Raw genomic sequence first — 23,251 nt, forward strand, 5'->3', positions numbered from 1 at the left:
TATGTATGTTTTTTAAGTTCACAACATTTACTATACACTTATTGTTTGTGTATGTTCATGTATGAATGATATACTTCAATAAATTTTTAAATGAAAAGAATTCTATTATTTAAGCCAATGCATTGCATGCTATTTATTTTAGCAGCTGGAAAACTAAAACAGTATGCAATTCATATTTTCAGAGGATGGAAAGTTATATAGGCAGGAGGCAGTACTAAGGTTACAGAGTATGCTAAGTCAAAGGAAGACTGGAACTTTTAGAACAGATATGCTTAGTGAGAGTCACATTCAGTTTAGATTGTCAACTCTTGGTTTTAGTATGCTTAGTCATCTGGGCCTGCTCCTTAATTAATTGTGCTTGGGTAATATTCACCTTTACATAAACCTACAATTGATTTTACTTCATACATTTTTCCATTCTGGTTGTCATTATCATTCATCCTCATCTCTTTCCCCCTTTTTATTTAAAACTCAAAACTTTTCTGCAAAACCTTTTCTTCAGGCTAATTTATTCTTTCTTGTTTGACATAAGCTGTGTGGGAGGTGAGATGTGGGGTTGTGTGGTGGTATGGTAGCGATGAGAAGAGGTTGTTGGAAAGGAAAAAGAGGACATGTTTGTTCATTCACTTGCTATTTATATTTACTGAGTAACTACTATTTGCCAAGCAATGAGCCAAGAAATAAAATATAACCATTATTTCGAAGGAGGGGTTCATGTGTGTGTGTGCACGTGTGTGTGTATGTGTAGTCAGGAAAGAGAGGGAGAATGGGAAGTTGTGTAAACAAGTAAGTACAAAATAATGTGATTCATATTATGGTAGGGGTGTATGTTCACAAGAACTATGAAAGCACTGATAAGGGCTGGTATGGAGGGTCAGTAAATGCTGAATATATACAATTCTTCCACCATCTTTACTATTGCACTGAGAGTGACTATATCACTCATTAATTTGGTTATAAATGGGATTTGGTGATTTATGTTCCATGTGGACCATTGACTATGAGGTGCAGAGGTGACCAAAGATGTACTTACCAAATCCAATGGATGTGTCATGATGATGGGAACGAGTGTTGCTGGGGGGGGGGGGGGAGAGGTGGGGGGGGGGGGTGGGGTTGAATGGGACCTCACATATATATTTTTAATGTAATATTATTACAAAATCAATAAAAAAAAGTTACATTAAAAAAAAAGGTGAAATAAATCCCTTTTCATACTAAAAAAAAAAAGATAAAAATTTATTAGAACCATATCACACCCATTCATTTACATATTGTCTATGATAACTTTCCCACAAAAATGGCAGAGTTGAGAAGTTGTAACAGAGACCATATGGCTGTCAAAGCCTAAAATATTTACTATTTGGCTCTTTACAGAAAATGTTTGCTGGCTCCTGTTACAGAAAACTGTGCTACTAATTCCTTGGTTTCACAGAGAACATGTCTTCAAAGTTAAAGGACCTTTCACATTGGGAGACAGAAATAGAATAATGTTATTATCAGCGCACAGATGAGAAACCAAGGCCAGAATGTCACACTGAAGTTGCAATCTCAAATGAAGTTAGTCCAATATTAATACCCAGACTCAACTGTTTCAGGTAAATCATGCTTTCTCATCATAAGATCACCAAGTTATACTAGTATATTATGGAATAGATGAAAAACTCAGAAAGAAATCTTTCATATCAATACAGTGTGGTATGTTTTATTTTATTATTGAAGATGACAGTATGAATACTGCTTTGAGTGAAAGCACCTGAGTCTGGGAGAGGCTAAGCTGTGTAACATGAAACAAGTTGGCACCCAAATGGTTAACTATAAAATATATCAATTACATGTTTCTATGTAGGCCTGAAAACATAATCCCTTTGGCGTGAATGCTACAGACCAAGGTAAAATACCACTTTTCACCGTTTTGAACAGGGCTATGGGGTAGAATTGTGAACAAGAAAATCTTAGTGACTTTTCCTATTCATATATATATAAATACAAAAATAAATTATTTCAGACTCAAGACTCAAGTATCAAATAGCCAAAATAATTCAATGGAGTTATGTTCCTGTACTATAAATTGTGTACTCCCATAACATCATTTTAGATACAAATAACTATTTTAAATGATTATAGACAGAAGTGACTGAACACTAAAAGCATATATATCTTATTCACAGTAGTAAAGAGGACGTAGGGTTCACTTAAGACAACGAAGAAAATCTTTGTTTTGACAATGTATCTTTTGCTTAACTTTAAACTCTCTGTCACTTAATAGAAACATTCAATTTGGGGCCCTGAAGTATTACAGGAGATACTTCATTAAATTTATACTAATTATATACTATCCAGCAGTATTTATAGTGACTGATATTTTCAGATGTCACCCAAGAGTGTGAATATTTTTATTTTGAAAATTAAATATATTTTTTACATTCAATACAAACGGTAACTTATAAAATTTACAATCACTTCTATGCATTGCAATGCAAATACTCCATATTAGGTAAGTTATTGTGTTGGTTTAAGTTTTATATGACTATATTGAATCATTTATAAATGCTATGAAATACAAAGTTTTATTTAAATATATACAAGATTTTTGTTCTATTTTAAATTGAATTTAATGATTTCATAATATTGTATTATATTTATATTCATGATGAATATACTGCAAATAAAATACAGCATAAGGTAGAATGTTTGAGAAATTTGCTTTCTGCCTGAAAAGTAAGTTAACATGTTTTTTATGGAACATCCATCACAAACTGTGTGATAGACACAGTTATAAAGAAAATACTAGTACTCTGGTCTCAAAGATTTTTATATAACTTAGACCCTACTAATATTTGAATGCTATGGGAAAACATGATAAATTAATACCCTTGCTCACTGTCTCAAATAAGTTTATAATATATCTTATATGATAAGGAACAGCCACATATTATCTAAGTGGAATGTAATGCTCCAGGTGTGTAGAGGAGTTAATAATCTCCTGACGGCTTGATCAAGATAGCCTTGATGGAAAAGGTAGCATTTGAACTGGATACTGAAGGATCACTTAGTGGATATTTTTTTTCCTTTTTTTTTCGGTCTGTCCAATATGCTTTCTGTGGTAGAGAAAATTAGTGCTTGCCAAATATTCCAGTGTTCTCTTACATGCAGTGTTCCTTCCCTTGTTCCTTGGAAATTGCATTGGGGCCAATGTAATGGAGTCCTGGGAAACTGAAATGTGAAGGAAGTGATGTATGATTTCTAGGCTGAGGTGCTTAAGAATCAATGTCATTTCCTTGGATCCCCTTTGAAGTGCCACTGGAGTTCAAATGTTGAGATGGCAGAGTCATAAGATGGAAGGTATCTAGTTCTCTGAGTCACTGTGTGGAGAAAAGGGTCTGTTCTACATTCGATTTTACAGAAGCAAAAAGTAAACATTTGTTAAGCCACTGAGACTTGTTTGTTTGTTTTATGTTATGGCAGCTAGCATCAATTATTCTGACTAAATATCTTCTCTACTTTTTGGATAACAACACCTTGGTTTTCCTTTGGGAAATTACTCCTCTCCCATTCCACATTATCTTGGGGGTACATTCAGTCACAGTGCCCTGTAAGACTTATAAAGGGGTCAGGATTAAGACAACATTTAGGCCAATTAGATATAGGAATTTGAAACTAGAGTTGAGAGAAATAGGGATGGTAGACTTTAGAGCTAAGTCATTTTGATAACGCAGCACCCATGAAAGTAAGTTCCCTGAGCTCCTAATTACTCAGTGCTATCCTGGCTTTTATCCTTCCTTGGACATTAGTTGCCTTCTTTTCCTTCATTTCTGTGAACTATCCAAAATCTCTCTGTTTTAGTTTCCCAGCTCCTAAAACAAATAACATACAATGGACTTGCTTAAACAAAGGGTGTGTGTGTGTTTTATTGGCTCATGGTTTTGAGGCTAGGAGAAGGCCAAAATTAAGGCTTCAGCATAGTAATGCTTTCTTCCAGAAGACTGTTTTGTTCTGGGGCTGGCTGCAGGAGATCTTCAGTCTTGGCTTCTCGATGTCACATGGCAATGCACATGGCAATGTCCATTCCTCTTTCCTCCAAGTTCCCATGACTTCAGGGTTTTACTTTTCCTGTGGCTTCTCTTCTTGTGCTCAATTTCCTTTGCATCTAAGGACTTTCAACCAGATTGGATTAAGGCCCACCTCATTCATTTTGGGCACACTTTAACTATTAACAACTTCAGGGGTCCTATTGACAAATGGATTCACACCCACAGGACTAAGAGTTGGGGCCTGGACATGCCTTTTGCAAGGGACATCTCCAGTAGTTTACTTTTGACTTTCAGCTTCCTAGTCGTTATAGGTGGGGAGGCTCTTTGTATGTGAACTTATATTCTAAAGATGTGCACAATAAGGGCATTTCAGATGAAAAATAAATCTGGTTTGCTGTGAGGTTGTATGGAGATGCAAGTCAGAAAAGCTAACTTAGGGTCATCAATGCCAGACTATGAATTTTTGATGTTAGCCTCTGGGCTAGGGGGTTATAAAATCAAATGCCTTCGGGGGACATGGGGGACACATAAAATTGTAAAGCTGTGCTAAGTATACAGCATTAAGCACTAAACTGATTGTGTTGACTAGTCCAACCCCTGCCTGTTTGATTGCCTTTTAAAGCTCCCTGAAGGCCCAACAAAACAACCAAGAAAAACATATCCTCCAGCTCACTTGTCTCCAGGGGCTACCAGTTTAAAACCAAGGCCATAAATAAACAAACATGAAAGTTTCTGTGGTGGAAAATATGAAGCAGAAAGTGCTGCTTTAAAAAGATTAACCTGTCAAAATAGACAGAGGTTTGGGTGTAAAGAGACTTCTTACAAGAAATCTATTGACTTGAGGTTGGTGTCAAGGAGAATGAAAAGAAAGGGAAGACAAGAAAAGGACTGTAAAGGAAGAATCTACTGAACCCAGTAAATATTGAAAGTGTAATTAAAGTGCAAGGAGGTATGAAGAAAGGACAATGGGTGCTTTATCTTGATGGTTTTATGGGAAACAATGGTGGTATGTTTATGGAATTGGGAAGCCTAATTACGGTACAGATTATGGGAATGAAAGTGATGGTGCTACTGATTTGGTAAGTTTAAGATAACTGAAAAATTTCAAGTTTATTAATTGTTTATCTTATTCTTAATAGCATTAACACCTCAAAACACCAACCTACAAAAGTCTTCCTACAGTAATTATGCAGACTACTTTTTTAATGAATGGCTGATGTAGGAAAATGATTGAGGTCAAAAGAGCAAAACTAATTTTTTTTTTTTCCTGGGAGATTCTTGTGTGGTATGGACAGTAGAGGAGGAATATTAGGAGAGTATGGAAAGTGGACTTGGCCCAGTGGTTAGGGCGTCCGTCTACCACATGGGAGGTCCGCGGTTCAAACCCCGGGCCTCCTTGACCCGTGTGCAGCTGGCCCATGCGCATGCTGATGCGCGTAAGGAGTGCCCTGCCACGCAGGGGTGTCCCCCGCGTAGGGGAGCCCCACACTCAAGGAGTGCGCCCCATAAGGAGAGCCGCCTAGTGCGAAAGAAAGTGCAGCCTGCCCAAGAATGGCACCGCAAACACGGAGAGCTGACACAAGATGACGAAACAAAAAGAAACAGATTCCCGGTGCTGTTGATAAGGATAGAAGTGGTCACAGAAGAACACACAGCGAATGGACACAAAGAGCAGACTACTCGGGCGGGGGGGGGGGGGGGGGGGGGGAGAAATAAATAAATAAACTTTTAAAAAAAGGAGAGTATTACTCAATTTCAGGACTAATTATTTTGAGCAATTATAAATAATAGTAACCAATTATCAAATTTTAAAATTTTGGTTTTTGGAGGAAAAGTATTCTTTTGCTATACCCAGAAATTAGATCAAGTATTTTTTTAGGTAATTAGTTGAATGTTAGCCTCTCAAAAGGATTGCTTACAAATTTATAGCAACTGCCTAAACCACCAAGGGTCATTTGAAACCTGAGGAATAATGCTAAAATAATGGCATTTTAAAATATGCTCTGCAGATGCATGAAGTTAGTATCAGAATCACATTGGAATGTTTTTATTACCTTACTTATGTGCTTCACAATATGTGTACTCACTTATTCCATAATTATACTATCTACTGTGGCAGTTTGAGATTATTTTATGAATCCCCAAAAAAGAAAGATTTTGTTTGTAAACTAACCTATTCCTCTGGGTGGGAGAATCTTTGTATTAAATTTGGTTCAGGGACTTTTGATTAAATCACTTGATACAATTGCTGTAGGGCTTTTCATTGGACTATGTTACTGAGGTGTGACTCAGGTTGAGTCCCTGCTCCCTTGCTGGGTCTGATATAAACAGACTCACTCAGATGGACAGGAAGAGAGAGAGCTCTGCCATTTTTGATCCTACCATGTGATGAGACTTGAACAGCTGGGGCCCTGGGGAGAGATGAGCCATTTGCCTGATAGCTTACAGCTGAGCTTGGAGAGAGAGCTGAACAGCCAAAATGGATACAGGAAGCCCTATGCCGGCTTGCAGCTGAAATTTGGAAGAAAGCAGAGCAGCTGGGCTTGAGAGAGGAAGCCCAGAGGCAAAGGAGAGACTAGGCAGAGGTTGTTGCCATCTTGCTTCAACACGTTGAGAACACACTTTTTATGGTATCTTGAGTTGGACTTTTCACGACCTTGGAAATGTAATCTTTTACCCATATAAATCCCCATTATACAAGCCAATAGATTTCTGGTACTTTGCATTGGCAGCCCTTTGGCAAACGAATACATCCACAAATAAAAGTTAGTAGCTTGTGAGTGAAAAAAAGACCAGAATAAAACACTTACTATATGATTGCATGTGTATAAAATACTACAATAATGCAAACTAGTCTATAGTGCCAGACAACAGATCAGTTGTTGCCTGGGGATTGGAGGAGGGCCAGAAGAGAGGGATTACCAAGAGGAGACTTGGAAGGGTGGCTAATATGCCCATTATCTTCTTTTTTTTTATTGACTTTGTAATAATATTACATTAAAAATATATATATGAGGTCCCATTCAACCCCACCCCCCCACCCCACCTCTCCCCCCCCCCCCCCCCCAGCAACACTCGTTCCCATCATCATGACACATCCATTGGATTTGGTAAGTACATCTTTGGGCACCTCTGCACCTCATGGTCAATGGTCCACATCATGGCCCATACTCTCCCCCATTCCATCCAGTGGGCCCTGTGAATATGCCCATTATCTTGATTGTGGTCATAGTTTCACAGGTGTATACATGTGCCAGAACTTAACACACTGTAGTCTTTAAAATTGTGCAGTTTATTGTATGTAAATTATGCTTCAAGGAAACTGTTAAAAATTTAGTAGTTAGGCTATACTACTACTGGTATACATTACTAGGTATGAAAAAATCCCCTTAAAAGCAATATTTGCCTCAATAGGGATATATGACCACTGTAGTGGATGCTGTGGTGTGCCACTCAGATTGACCAATTAGCACTGACGCACTCATTCTCCCAGTTGCTTAGAGTGTTAGCTGCTAAAAGTTTACAGCTAAGCCCTTCCCAGAAATTTCTCTCAGCTGATGGGAGGTTCCTTGCCCAAAATTACAGTGCCTGGAAGGGGATAAAGAGGGGGGCTCATATCTAATGACTAACGGATTTGGTGCTACAAAGGTTCATCCCCCTTGCCTCACTCAGGAAAACTCTGAATGATCCTCCCAAATCCACATGGGAACGGCTGAAGTTTTTCTTCCAACTGCATCACTGTTCAGGCCCTCCCTCTTCCCAATCCTGCTTCCTCTACTCCCTCCCAGGTATTGTTCCCAAGAGCACTCCCCAATAAATCCTCAGCATGCACATGTATGTCTCAGAATCTATTTCTTGGGGAATAAAACCTAAGACAACAGTCTAATATGTTAAAAAGTTAAAGTGCAGGAAATAGTAGTGTATACTTGAAGTAATCATCTAAATAACATCATGAAACTTCATATCAGAATTCATAAGATTTATTATTTATAATGACCGTCATTTTTTGTTCATCTCTCCTATTCCTTGTTACTAGAGTTCTAGTACAAAATACAAGACACAATTCCATTAAAAAAACTCAAGAAAGAGATACATTGAACACTGGGCATGTGATAACAGAGATGCTATTGCAGAATGTTGGCTATTGGGTACATAGTTATGACTTGGAAGAATAAATATCATTAAATTTTAGAAAATGAAGGCACAGCATTGTGTTATCAATCTCACTAGATCCATCCATTATGTCAAATAATGTAAACATGTCAATGGAAATTATGTTTCATGACTATTATTGTCAGGCACTTAGCAAAATCTGGCCTCTTTGTACATTTATTAAAATAACACTATTAACACTTATGGAATAAACTAGATGTTTGTCTTTTGGGGGGTCACTTTTCACTAAATGAAATTGCCATGAGAATTCCATCCTGGAATGAAGAGAGAGCATTTTCCATGAAATTCTCCATTGATTTTCCTTATCTAGAGACATGAAACACATGTCTTAGTCCTGGGAAAGAAAAGAAAAAGGAGAAAAATTTTCCCCAGAGGAGTGTTAAGAGACTTCTTCCATCTAATAATAGACAAATGAAAACAAAGTCTAACCGTAATAGTTCTTCCTTCCTCCTCTACCCATCTTCTTCTAGCCTTCAGGTATTGATTTCAAAAATTGTTTCAGATATTTGAATCCCAGAGGAAGAAATTTAAATGAAGTTCACTTTCAAACTCTTTTCATACATTCCATGGACTACTGCTTCCAGCAGAATGAAATAAGAATGAAAACCAAATATCCATAGGTTTCTTTTATGTTGAAAAATAGTCCATGTATGTTAAAAAGGCAGTATAATCAGCAAGTTTTACTTCGTGAGTTTACTTATTAAAGCTAAATTGCATATTTGTCTTTACCTCCAAACTCCATTATCTTATGAATAATAGAACATTTGTGAGCTAAGTATTTTAAGTTCTATCCATTTGTAGTCTTCGATCTAAAGATTTAAACGCCATGGGCAGAAATGTTACCTTGAAAATGATTCAGAGAGCTATTTCATGGAAAAGAATTCATGTTTATTGTATTTTCTAATATTCGCAAAGTTATTCACTATAAAACTATTTTTTGGCAAATATCATTGATTGAAGACATCTCCTGTGACTAAAATGACTTTGAAGCAAAAAGAAATATTTAAGCGATGCACATATCAGGAATCTGATTTTAATAGGTCTAGAGAGGGCAATCCTCATACAAGGTATATTATCTTTGTTGATGATTACTCCCTCAAGAAAACTCACGGACCTGTCCAGCCAATAAATAAATGATTGTATATGTGACTAACACCCTCTGTATCATTCATGATTGATATAAGTTTCTAAAACCAACGGGACCAGGATGCAGTAAAGACAAGTAAAATTCCAGTGCAGGATAGTAAAAATCTAAATGCACCCCTGTAGCTATTTTCTTGTTATGCACAAGATCCTGCAAAAATGGAACTGGAAGTAATTTTGTTGCTTTTAAACCCAATCTATAATCTAATTTCCTTTGTTACAACATTTGAAATATCACAGTTATAAAAGTTCTAGCTTCCTAATGCCCCGGATTTACCACAGGTGTTTCTTTATTAAGAAATGAAACAAAAGAAAATAGAAAGCTTCACAATTTATAATCCTCTTTCTTCTCAGTAAAGATTTTCACTTAACTTCCCTTATCTCATTTTTTTGTGTGTTCTTCACACTTAAAGTACTTCAAGCCTTGCTCTTGTAGCCCTTAAACATCTTTTTTTTTTTTTTTTTAACATTTCAATAGCTTTACTCTTTCTATTTCTCTCATCTGGTCTGGTCTTCTAGATCTTTATTATTATTCTTTTTTGGTTTTAAAAATTGTTTTAATAACATAATCATTGTATTTATGCAATCAGCTGAAGTACTAAGGAAAAAGGATAATGTTGAAGTAAGTTTTATCATCATTATAAATAAATTCCATAGGAAAGAAATTCAGAATATATGTACTCCAAAGCCAATTTTGGAAAATAATTTTTGTGAAGCACCTGCCTCAAAAAAAAATTTATTCAGGGACATTTCAATATATGAATGTTTTACAGTAGTAACTTACTATATTTTATGTATTCTAAAAAATAAATGCCTAAAATAGCACATTGGCATTTACAACAGAAATAATGTAAAGGAATAGGTGCCTAAATTACAACCATCACAAAACTTATTCCCATTTTTGATCATTCAGTCCTTTTGATAACAAATGCTTCTAGTATTACGGACAAACTCGATCTTCTTTAAACTGTGTTGTCCACTGCTTTTCTGTTTCTGTCACAGTAGTTATAAATAGTTGCATAAGGGTATCCTTATCTAAATTCCTGCCAATAAAGACCAATCTATTTGTACTCTCAGCATCATCTTTCCAGCTCACTGGAGTCTCCTTCAGATCATATAGCTCATGGATACCTTGGACAATTATTTGTTGTGGTTTGTCTTTGATTGACACCAGCCCCTTTAGTCATATGACCTCCATGCAGTGATTGTCCTTATTTCTCACATTCTTTTCCCACAGGAGATTCTACATCAATACATTTAAACTTTCTTCCTTTGCATTTCCTGGCACTTCAAATGTGATTGTAACAATATTCTGATCAAGATGAGGCTGTGTTGCTGGCACATATTGAATTTTTTTCTACAAACTTGACCTTTGTGTTTCCAAAATTTTTCCTAATTCATTTATTGATTTTTAAGCTGTATTTTGAGTCCACAACAGTTATGATACCATCAAGATAAATATCACTCCCTAATTCAGCGTCAACCGAAAACACAGAAGCCACAGCACCAGGATCTGCTAAACCAGTGGTTTCTAACAGTATGTAATCAAATTTTCCCCTTCTTCTGCATCAAATTCTCAATAGCTCTAAGGCCATCATCCCTTCCCCAAATTCATTCAGAATAACAGCTATTCTTTAAATATGTTGCTCTGTCAAACTGTAGTTCAGAAGTGTTTTCTTCCCAGCACCTAAATACCCGGTGATAATTATGACTGGGATCTTGGCGCCGGGGCCAGACTTTTCTTCCTCCTTACTATTCTTCGTTTCAATGGGGACAATCCTCCTCCGCTTGCTGCTCTTCCTCATCCATCGCGTTATTAGCCTGTAACATCGTGGCTTACCACGCACCTCCTCTCCAGTTTAGGAACGGGAAAGGAATTGAACCCAAATGCCCAAACCGCAGGCATGCTCGAAGATTATTATTCTTGTTACTACTCATAACAGAAATTATTTTCATGTACCAAAAATTTCTGATCATGAGATAAAATTAACTATGAGTAAAATTTGTCTTAATTCATGTCTAGTAAGAACTATTTGATTTCTAGGGATATCCCCAGAATTATGTTTTTGATGTTCTAGAACTTTAACTTTGAAAATGTTGTAACCAATAGTGACTGTCTAGCCAACACTGTTCATGAAGTATGCTGATCCAAGCAAATAAAAGAGGCCTTCCGGGATACTGTGATCTTAGAGAAGTATTGGTTAAAAAAAAAAAGTTGGCTAAGTCCTTTATAAAATTTTAAGGTAACACTCAGTATTTTGGAGCTAACTAAAATTTAGTACATACAAATGACAAAGGTAAACATCAGTAAGATATTAAACACTCAATGAAGAAGAACAGAGAGAAAAAGCCACACAAGAATGACAATGCAAAACTTGGGATCCAGAGAGCTGCAGAAATCAAAGCAGCAGCACAAATAAGCGTAAGAGTAAATTGTTGGATATGAAATGGTAGTGGTCCTCCTTGTTTAGCAGAATAATGCCTTCCCCACCACTGTGGCAGATGCTCTTGGAGCTTTCCCCACTCGTTTGGGTGCTGACACTCCAGTGTGCCCTGGCTGATGTCCAACAACCAGAACCTTCATGTCTTACTCTGATGGCTTTCTTCATTAAAAAAAAATTTTTAATTAAAAATTTTTAAAATTAAATTGCCACTTTTTAAAAAAAGATACATAGATCACAAAAAATGTCACATTAAAAAATATAAGAGGTTCCCACATACACCACACCCCACCCCCGACTCATCCCACATCAACAACCTCTTTCATCATTGTGGCACATGCATTGCATTTGGTGAATACATTTTGGAGCACTGCTACACTGCATGGATTATGGTTTACATTGTAGTTTACACTCTCCCCCAGTCCATTCAGTGGGTTATGGCAGGATATATAATGTCCAGCATCTGTCCGTGCAATATCATTTAGGAAAACTCCAAGTCCTTAAAATGCCCCCACATCTCATCTCTTCTTCCCTTTCCCTGCCCTCAGCAACTACCATGGCCACTTTTTCCAGATCAGTGCTACAGTTTCAACTGATGGAGTACTGAGATCCTAGCCAGTGGAGTTCTGTCACATTCTCCAGTGGAACAGCAACAATCCCCCAAGTGCAAGGGCAAAGACCAGTGAAGAAGAATGCCCCAAGGATGAACACTTGATACTGATGAATATGCATATGAGTCCGTGTGCCTGAAATTTGAACTAGGCCTAGAGCTGCAGGGTGCCTAAGAGTTACCTCCTGAGAGCCTCCATGTTGCTCAAATGTGGCCACTCTCTAAGCCAAATTCAGCATGTAAGTTCATTACTTTTCCCCCACTGAGGGACATGACTCCCAGGGATGAGCCTCCCTGGCACCGAGGGATTACTACCAATCACTAACTGGTGATGCAACTAGGAAAGGACCTTGAATAAAAGGGAGAAATGGTAAAGGGAAATGAGTTTGTCTGGCTAAGAGTCTTCAAAAAAGAGTCAGGAGGTCATCAGAGGGGTTGCACTTATGCACACCTCAGCAAGATCCCAGAAACAGCCAAAGTAGATACAACCTCAGGTACTGGTGCTCCTGAGGGCTATGGAGACACACAGGTTCTCTGATCATGGCAGTTGGCTCTGGAGTTCAGTGCCTTGTCAGTGGGCCTTACTTTGGAATCTGTGTTCCTGAGAGTGATGGAATAAGGACTCAGATGTGAACTTTCTACACATGCCTCTTCTGTCACTTCTACTGAACCTGTATTTGGTGCTGGGGTTGGTGTATACCCAATAGACTTCAATCTCTGGACTGGCCATGTGCCAGCTAGGTCCTGAGCCTCAGGAAAGTTGCAGCTCCTACTCTCTGGTTTGTTGGACTTACACAGGTCAGCTAACAGGGAGGTGAAGATGGTCAACCACCACACAGGGGAACCAAGAATGCCTACAACTCCAAGAAGGAAAATTGCATCCATCAGCCATGTGGGATCTAAGCCCCTCTTGATATAGAGGTGGAGTGGACATCACCAACCCAGGATCCACAGGACGGAGGATTAAAATATGGATGAGAGTGAATTTACTAGTATTCTACTATAGACAGCTTTCTTTGAAGCAGAGAAAGATGCTATGTTCACATGCAGGGCAAGCTGGAAGTACCCACAAAATGAAATTAATACACCAGCACCTTGAATAGCCTTCGACCCATGATAAATGGGAGTTGGTGTATAAGCCCCACAGCTCCCTTTGCCCTTGGGCAACTCTGAGATACATGCTGATGGTTTCCCAGACCTTCTCCATGGAATTAAATGCTAGTCCCCCACAGTGGTGGTTGGCTTCAAAATAAACTCTTTACAGGGTGCCTTCTTTTCCCTGTCTCATACCACCATTCCTCTACCACAGCTTCCTGGTATCACCTCCAAAATAAAGTAAATTTATTAAATAAAATTAATTCTTGTCTCAGGATTTGTTTCTGGGGGAACCCAAACCAAGAAGCCCTTAACCCAAGAATTTTTATTTTTAAGACCACAATCAATCCTTAATCATAGCTCAGCTGAGCCTGTACATAAAACTAAGAAAAAACACTTAGCTAGACTGGAAATTCCATTCAAGCTTTCATAATATTGGGGATGTACTGTTTTTGAGATAGAAAGTAAGTGTAATGGGCTACATAAAGACCTTGTAGAAGGAGAGAATTAGAAAAATCATTAAATACACACTACTATCAGAATTCGAAGGATAGGCCTTTAAGAAATTTGAATATCTTGATATAAATAAAATAATTTCCAAGTACTGGATTCAAAATAATTATACAAAAATTAATTACCAGAAGGTTTTATATAATCAAAGACAGGTTTTTGTTTTGTTTTCCTCAGTCTTGAGCTGATGGAGTCCTTTCTTCCTCATTGAATTACGTGGATAATTTTTAGTTGTGAAAAAGTGTTTCCCTTTTGGAGATGCTGGCTTGGATTAGAATATGCTTTATTATGTGTATAGCAAACCTACTTATTTACCACAGCTAGACAGAGACTCCTTCTTACTTTGTCATACAGCTGCTTGTTTTTAAACAAATTTTGCCAAGAGACATAAACCAGATGGCCTTCTTCAAGGGTATAGTGGGAGCCGTGATAGTCAGCTTATGGTAGTTTCAAGCAGCAGCCAGCTGGGTATAGAGAGTCATGATGCTATTTGGAAATCCAAAATCCAAGTGTGCTGAAGCACAGGAATACTCTTAAGTCAGTAAATAACACTGTGACTTCAAGTTTGTTTCAGTATCCTCTTTTTTCAGAGAGCTTTCACATCAAGCTTCATAAAATCAAATATTTTTTGTTGTTGTTTTGCTTTCTGTGTGTTTTTATTTTTTAAAATAAAAATACCCCAATGCATTGGATTAGACATAAAATTTGTGAATAAATGGATTCATAATACATTTGCAAGTGGGATCAGCAAGTTGTATACTGGGCTTTCTCAGAAAGCCATACATGTTCAATCCAAAATGGTTTCTGTGATATTGTAATATTCTACTAGGGCAGTGTGGTATTTTAAATTATTATTCCCAAGTGTTTTCTGAGTAGCATTATACATCCATACCCTTGACAAGGTCTCATGGTAGGCAGAGTGTACTCTCCTGCTGCTTTAATTTGGGCTTGCCATGTGGCTTGCTTTGGCCATTGGATGTAGATGGGCAAGAATGCTTGCCAGTTTCAAGTCTAAGTCTTAAGAAGTGTTATGTGTTGCCACTCAATGTTCTGGTAGCTTCTAAACTCTGTCATGGAAGAATATGCCCCCAGTATGGGCCCCAGAATGAGACATTTGGGTCAGACCTACTCAGTTAACCCACATTCCCACAGACTGGAGCAAAGTTGACTCAGAGTAACCCTGTGAGCATGAGTATAAGTATATATGGCTACTTTGAAGTGTGTTAGTTACACTGCATTTTTGTTAAAGTAGCTGCCCAATGCTCTCAGACTTTGATAAAGGCCCAAAGGATAGTTACCTTGGGTCATTCATACTTTACTAGAAGATAGGAAAAAAGGATGAGAGAAATATAAGAGTTGGTATCTGTGTCCTAATCATGGTGCTGCTACTTTTTGGAAGGTTCCTGATGTAAGTGCCCATAAAGATTTTAGAATTATATCTTGGGTTACCCCTGAATTCCTTCAAAACAAAGGACATATAATAACTATCCTTAGTTTCATATGATAGGCTATATCCTTGGCATATTGAGAAAGGCAAGTGAAAGAAAAGAAAAAAAAATAAAGCATTTCAAGAAAAACTAAACATTCAAAATTCACCTTTTGAAAAAAGTATTATAGCTTAATTTTAATCAAATATACAAATTATTTAAATGTCAGGAATTTAAAAAAATCCATCTGGACTATTATTTATTTCAGTAAGTATCTTACCATTCTAAGAAACCAAATAAAGTATTTTATATCTTGTAATTTCAGGCAGAAATCTCTCAAAAACCATATCTTTTGCTGTAATGGTTTCCCTTGAAAAACTGATGTTTTCAATGGGAATTTAAGACTGTCCATGGATAAACTAAAACAAGCAAATAATTCTTGTGAAAATTGTCTGACAGGCAAGAATTTACAATTCTCACAAAGTAAACACATTTATTTTAAGTGCAAAAAATTCATAATACTGAAAAAATATTCCCCCAGATTAGTAGAAGTTAACACAAACAGATGAACAAATAACTTTCTACCAGAAAGTTTTGTTGACTTTAGTAGTTAATGGACCTATTTTTCTCTATGAGAAATTGTTTGTCAGTTATCATAATTAAAAGTACATATCAGAGTTGCCAAGTATTCCATCTACTGCTAAATCTATTCCTGAGTCACAATTTGAAATTTTTAGAGAAAAATGTAGTGAATATAGGGAAATTTACTTGACATTGATATTTTCTTGAATAAACTATATTGGAAATTAACCTCTTGCTAAGTACAGAGATTCTCAAGAAACTTATTAATTCCAAAAGATTATAACTGTTAACAGTTTATCATTTACCTTTAAATAAAATACACTTTTTTTTATTATAAAAACAAGGAATGTATTGACCAGCTTCCATGGGACTAATACTGTATTTGGTTTTGGAGTGACAGAAGGTACATGTCATAGTTGTTGCCCTGGAGGAACAAAAACTGTACAGAGCGGTATAGAGCTGCACACAGCTATGTAAAATATGTAAGTGTGGGAAGAGTATATAGCAGAAGTACCTGAATAAAGAGTTCTAGGAACACAGAGAATGGAATAATTGATTGGGACCAGGTGAGGATTCCAAGTGATGCTATATGTGCTGGGTCCTCAATAATGAGGAAGATTTTGATTGCTAAAGAACAAAATGGGGCTTTGCTAAGCTCTTAAGTAAGCACAATCCATTTCGTCTTCAGATATTTAACACGAAGATAACTTTCTAAATGTTAAACATCTCTTCAAACCACCATGGTTTTAGATAGTAAAGTTTGTTTTTAAAAAAGTCTTTGTAGGGAGCAGATGTGGCTCGAGAGGTTCTGGGTTCAGTTCCCAGTGCCTCCTAAAAACAAGAAAGCAAACAACAAGCAAACAAACAAACAAAAACCAACTCAGGGAAGCCCATGTGGTTCAGTGGCTAAGCATTGGCTTCCCACTTACGATGTTCCTGGGTTCAATCCCTAGCCCGGGTACCTCAAAAAAAAAAAAAAAAATATATATATATATATATGTATTTGTATATGTATCTTTGTTGCTGTTGCTGCAACTGAAGAATAAAATCTGGGAGAAGAGAACAATGCTTGAGGATAAGAAATCCTATGAGATGCAATGGAGGCAGAGTGCGTGACAGAGTTCCTAACTTGGGACCAAATACAGCTCTGGCATAATACTTTCTGTGTGAACTTGGGTAAATTATTTATTCTGTCAAAACCTCAATTTCCTCTTCTGTGAAATAAGGTTCTCTTCAGGATAAAATATAATCATTAGTGCATGCCTGACACATACAAGTTGCTAAAGTAGAAATTCTTTTATCTTATGCAAAGCCCATCTTTTATTTCTAGACAAGATGATGTCCTGAAATTTCAGAATATTGTCATGATTCTAGCTTTATGTTTAGATCCTTGTTTGATAGTGGTTATGCTGGGAGTTAGTAATATGGGCTGCTAATACTTAACCATGAACCAATCTTTAGTAAAAGATAGGGAAGTTTAGCCTTGTAGGTGAATACAGAATATATAACCTAAGAGCACTATGACAAACAAGTTCTCCATCTCTCTCATTGGCTAAACAGTAGCTTTGTTGGAAAGAGAGGGCAGAGTTGGAAAAAAAATTTAAAAATGAGGAGGCGGTGGACTTGGCCCAGTGGTTAGGGCATCCATCTACTACATGGGAGGTCCGTGGTTCAAACCCTGGGCCTCCTTGACCCATGTGGAGCTGGCCCAAGCACAGTGCTGATGAGCGCAAGGAGTGCCCTGCCATGTAGGGGTGTCCCCCGTGTAGGGGAGCCCCACGTGCAAGGAGTGTGTCCCGTAAGGAGAGCTGCCCAGCGCGAAAGAAATTGCAGCCTGCCCAGGAATGGTGCCGTACACACGGAGAGCTGACACAGCAAGATGACGCAACAAAAAGAAACACAGATTCCCATGCTGCTGACAACAGAAGTGGACAAAGAAGATGCAGCAAACAGACACAGAGAACAGACAACTGGGGTGTGTGGGGTGGGGGGAAGCGGAGAGAAATAAATAAATAAATCTTTTTTAAAAATTAGGAATTGTTTGAGGATGTGAAGACAAAGAACAGATGGGTCCCCAGGGCAATGGTGAAAAACTTCTACCTTTGTACTGACAGGATTCAGTAATCTAGATTAGGATGTTAGCTGAATTAGTTTAAAAATTATGAAAGAAAGTAGGGGAAGGGGATAACCCTAGAGAAAGCAAACCATTTTTATATTTTTCTTAGAGTAGTTTTAGAAAATAAAACAAAACATCCTTTATCTGTATGTATCTTGACAACTGTTAGTTGTCTTCCATTATCCTTTTCTTCGATAATCCTATACTATTTTTTCTTTAATTTATTGAAGTATATCACTCATACATAAACAATAAGTGTATAGTAATAGTTGCAAACTTCAAAACAAGCATATATAACATACAGGACTCTCATAACTTACATTGCATTGTTGTTAAACATTTTTAACTAATGATTAAAGAGCATTGTCAAATTATTACTGCTAACCAAAGTATTTTGCCCAAACCCACTCTATTATTATATTATCTTTACATCATTTATATATGAACATACATAAAAAATAAGTAGTAAAATAGTAAAAGTTGTGAACTTACAAAGCAAACACGCATAACATCATACAGGGGTCCCATACATCAACTCTCCACCAACATCTTGTATTGCCATGAGAGGCTTGTTGCAAATTATAAAAGAATATTGTCAAAATCTTACTACTAATTATAGTCCTTATCTTACATTTGGTGTATTTTTCCTCCAACCCAACCTATTATTATTTTTTAAATATATTTTTATGGCAGAAGTTGTAAACTTATAAAACAATCATGCACATGTGCAAAATTCCCAAACAATATCCTTCTATCAACACACCACACTGTGGTGGAACATATGTTACAGATAAGAAATTATCACCTTATTGTTACCACATCCATAGTGTACATTTGGCACACATTTTCCATACTGCCCCATTACTAACACAGTACATCTCTGGCATAAATGCAAGAATATATTATTACTGCTAACCTTAGTTCATATGTCCCTCCAGTTGTATTTTTCCCATGCTTCTCCGTATTCCCACCACCCTGCAATAGTGATGTACATTTGCTCCAGCTCACAAAGGACACTCTTACATCTATACCATCAAGCACAATTCTCATCCACCTCTTGGTTTTCTGTGCTCTTCAGTTCCTAGATTATTCTCTAGCATTCTGCCAATAGGCATTTACATACCTAGACTACCATGATCAGCCAAATCCCCATTTATAAACTAGCTGTTACTTCACTAGGTGTTACCATCCACTCTATCCATTTCCACACTTTTACAGTAAAGTTAATTGAGGCTTCTATATACATTAAACATCAGTAGTCCATCTCAGTCCTCCTCTTATCTCCTTTAAGAATCCACCACCTAATATGAGGTCTTGAAGATACATTCCTTCAATTTTGTTTAGAAGCTTTATGGTTCTTGCTTTTATTTTTAGGTTTTTGATCCATTTTGAGCTAATCCCTGGACATGGGGTGAGATAGGGGTCCTCTTTCCCTCCTTTGGCTATTGATATCCAGTTCTTTCAGCACCATTTGTTGAATGAACCACTCAGCCTGACTTGTGTGGGTCTGAGAGGCCAGTCAAAAATCACTTGACTATATATGTGAAGGTCCATTTCTGAACCATCAATCAGTTCCATTTGTACATGTATCCATTCCTATACCAGTACCACGCCATTTCTACCACTACAGCTAGGTCATATGATTTAAAGTCTGGAGATGAGGGTTTGCTTTTACTTTTTAAGATGTTTCTGGCTATTCAGGACATCTTATCCTTCCAAATATATTTGATAATCATGTTTTCAATAAAAAAATGCTGATGGAAATTTTATCAGGATTGCATTGAATCTGTACATCAATTTGAGTAGAATTGACATTTTAATGATACTTAGTCTTCCAATCCATGAGCACGGAATGTTCTTCCAGTTACTTAGGTCTTTTTAAAAATTTCTATTAACATTGAGTTACAGTTTTCTAAAGATAAATGCTTTATATCATTGGTTAAGTTTATTCCTATTTGTGTTTTATCTGTCATGTTTTATTTTCACCACTCTTTTGACACTTTTAGTTACTTTTATTGATATAATCTCAATTTCTAGACTCTCTTCCAGGTCTCTTTCTCCTGTCTTTTCTTTTCAGGCTCTAGCACACCCTTTAGGATTTCATGAAAATCTGGTCTCTTGGTTAGAAATTCTCTCAGTTTCTGTTTATCTGTGAATATTCTAAACTCTCCCTCATTTTTGAAAGATAATCTTGCCAGATGTAAGATTCTTGGCTGGAACTTTTTCTCTTACAGTATCTTACATATATCATACCACTATCTTCTTGCCTCCAGGGTTTCTGATGAGAAATCAGCACTTGATCTTATTGGGGATCCATTATATGTTATGCATTGCTTTTCTCTTGCTGTTCTCAGAATTCTGTCTTTGGCACTTGACATTCTGATTAGTAGGTGTCTAAGAGTTTGTCTGTTTGGATTTTTTCGAATGGGAGTATATTGTGCTTCTTGGACATGGATATCTATGTCTTTCAATAGGGTTGGGAAATTTTCTACCATTATTTCTTCAAATATTCCTTCTGCCACTTTTCCCTTCTCTTCTCCTTCTGGGACACCCATGACATGTATGTTTGCACATCTTTTACTGTCATTTAGTTCCCTAAGACCTTGTTCAGTCTTTTCCATTCTTTCTTCAACTGTTCTTTTGTATGTTCTCTTTTAGAGGCCATTTCTTCAACCTCACCAATCCTTTCTTCCCCCTCCTCATATTTGCTATTATATGACTGCAATGTTTTTTTTTAAATTTCATTTATTGCACTTTTCATTCCCATAAGATCTGCTATTTTTCTATGTGTGCTTTCAAATTCTTTTTTGTGTTTTCTTAATATCCTTGATCTCTTTGAATTTATTAAGGAGATTTGTTTGAGTACCTATGATTAGTTGTTTCAACTCCTCTATGCCATCTGGAAGCTTAGTTCCTTTAACTGGGCCATATCCTCCTGTTTCTTGGTGTGGATTGTAACTTTTTGTTGGTGTCTTGGCACCTGGCTTACTAGAGTATTTATTCTGGGTGCAATTTTTCTCTTTAGTTGAGGACTTCTTGCCCTTTCTCCCTTGCTGATCATACAGTAGGAGCAAGGATATATTGGTGCTATAAGCTGTGGAGACTCGAGCTCCCCTCATTGCTCCAGGTACTGATGAAGCTTCTCCCAACTTTCTCTTTTGCCAGAGGTAGGGACAGAGTCACAGCTGTGTGGAATCATCCAATTCATGCAGGCCTAGACTATAGTTGTCCAGAAAGACTGATGAAGGTTCATGCCCCTTTCTGCCCTGCATGGGGCAGGAATGAAGCTGAAGGTGTGAGCCACAATCTATGCAGTGCAGATCCAAGATAACTGCAGTTGCCCAGGTAGACTTCTGATTATCCAGTCTGTACCAGCCAAAGGTACCTGGAGTTACCTGGATAGGTTGGTGCAGGGCCCGCCAACCTCTTCCCTGCCAGAGGTGGGGCTGAAGCCTAGGCTAGGATGGCAAGCTGAAATGGGTGAAAGAAACCGGTTCCTACAATCACTGTGATTTTTGGTCAGCCTGGTTTCCCCTCACACTGGGGGCAAAGTTAAAATGCTGGTCTCCTTCCAACTTGGAAAGATTCACATCCTAGCTGTCCCTAGGGTTAAACCTTAATCAGTGAGTCTACTAATCAGTAGCCAAAATCAGTGGCCAACCGTCTCCTCCTCCCTTGTTTTTGGGAAATGGAACTTCCAATTCCAGCCACAGAATAGTTCCTGGGGTGGGTAGCACTGCCAAAGTAGTATAATCACTGGCCTCCCTGGCTTGGCTGACAATTTCCTGGAGAGGCTGTGCAGGTCCCCCCAGCATCCTCCTTGCTGGAGGGGGGGGGCTTTCCTTAGGCTAGAGCTGCAATATGATCCAGATGGCAAGACGCTGGTCGCTATCAGCACTTTGATTTTCAGTCCACCTCACTTCCCCTCGTGCCAGATGTAGAGTTAAGATGGTGGCTACCAGCCTCTTTCTGACTTGAACAGGTTCAAACTTTAGCTGTTCCCAGGATTATACTTTAGCCCACCGAACTTACTCATCTGTAGCTGAGGTTGGTGCACATCCATCTCTACCTTCCCCATTTTTGGGAAATGGAACTTCCAATTCCAGCTGCAGACAGCTCGAGGGGCTTGGACCTCCAGTGCAGGATGGGCACTGGCCTCCATGGCGTGGAGCACTCTATTTACAAGTCTTCTCTGCAGATGGGCAGTCTCCTTCTTCCATTCCTTCGAGGATGTGGCAGGATGCTCTTCTGGTCTCCTGGAGCCCCAAACATATGCTTTAGCTAGCTCCATATAGCTCTGAGTGTTTACTAACTGCCCTGTAGCAGGAGTTGACTCTAGGAGCTCCTTACTCTGCTGCCATCTTGCTAGTTAGTCATATACTTTTTTGGAAAATGCATAACATTCAAGAATAAATAAATTTCCCAGTCTCCCTGAAGCTTAGGTGTAGTCATGTGACTTATTTTTATCAATGAAGTATAAATGTAAATATAATATAGCAGTTCCCGGGAAACTTCTTAAGAGATAGGTGGCCTGCACCCTTTGCACCTTTTCCCACCTTCCACCATCATGCAACATGTGGATGACCTGGGTAGAAAGCAGGAAGAAGCAGTGCCATTGTACCTGCCTTGATCACATATTCCCAGGCTTGTATAGAAGATAGAAATAGACTTCTGTCTCATTTAAGGAATCACTACTTCAATCCTTTGCTATTCTCAGCCAATACAAATTCTAATTGATAAAGGAATGAGAATTATTGAAAAATTACTTTGAGCACAGTTTTGCTCAAAAAGTAATTTCTACATAAATGACTTCTACAAAAAGTCATTTACTTCATGGAAAGGGGAAAAAATTGAATATGCAACATGACAAAGCCAGGAAAGCGAAGAAACACAGGAAGGGCAAAGTCAAATAGTGGTGTTATTCCCAAAATAAGGCTAGCTCTAGAGAGATAAAACCAGTTTCTCTCTTAAGAGTGTTTTTCCTTTGGCAATAATGAAAATAGACGTTTATTTAGATAATAAACAAGCCATCCATAATCCCTGTTGTGATGGTTAGGCTAGTGTCAACTTGGCAAGGTAACTGTGCCCAGTTGTTTGGTCAAGCAAGCACTAGGCTAACTGTA

The 23,251-nt window shown here is 37.7% G+C and overlaps 1 protein-coding gene and 1 pseudogene across 3 annotated transcripts in view; both read right to left on the reverse strand.

Moving 5' to 3' along the window:
• The window catches only part of DMD (dystrophin), a 2,676,723-nt gene that overhangs the window by 1,213,597 nt on the left and 1,439,875 nt on the right, over window positions 1–23,251 (reverse strand). The gene's annotated exons all lie outside the window — the stretch shown is intronic.
• LOC139438052 (zinc-regulated GTPase metalloprotein activator 1B pseudogene) lies at window positions 10,247–11,254 on the reverse strand (annotated as a pseudogene).

The sequence above is a fragment of the Dasypus novemcinctus genome, chromosome X (assembly GCF_030445035.2).
Source record: "Dasypus novemcinctus isolate mDasNov1 chromosome X, mDasNov1.1.hap2, whole genome shotgun sequence".
Taxonomy (NCBI): Eukaryota; Metazoa; Chordata; class Mammalia; order Cingulata; family Dasypodidae; genus Dasypus; species Dasypus novemcinctus.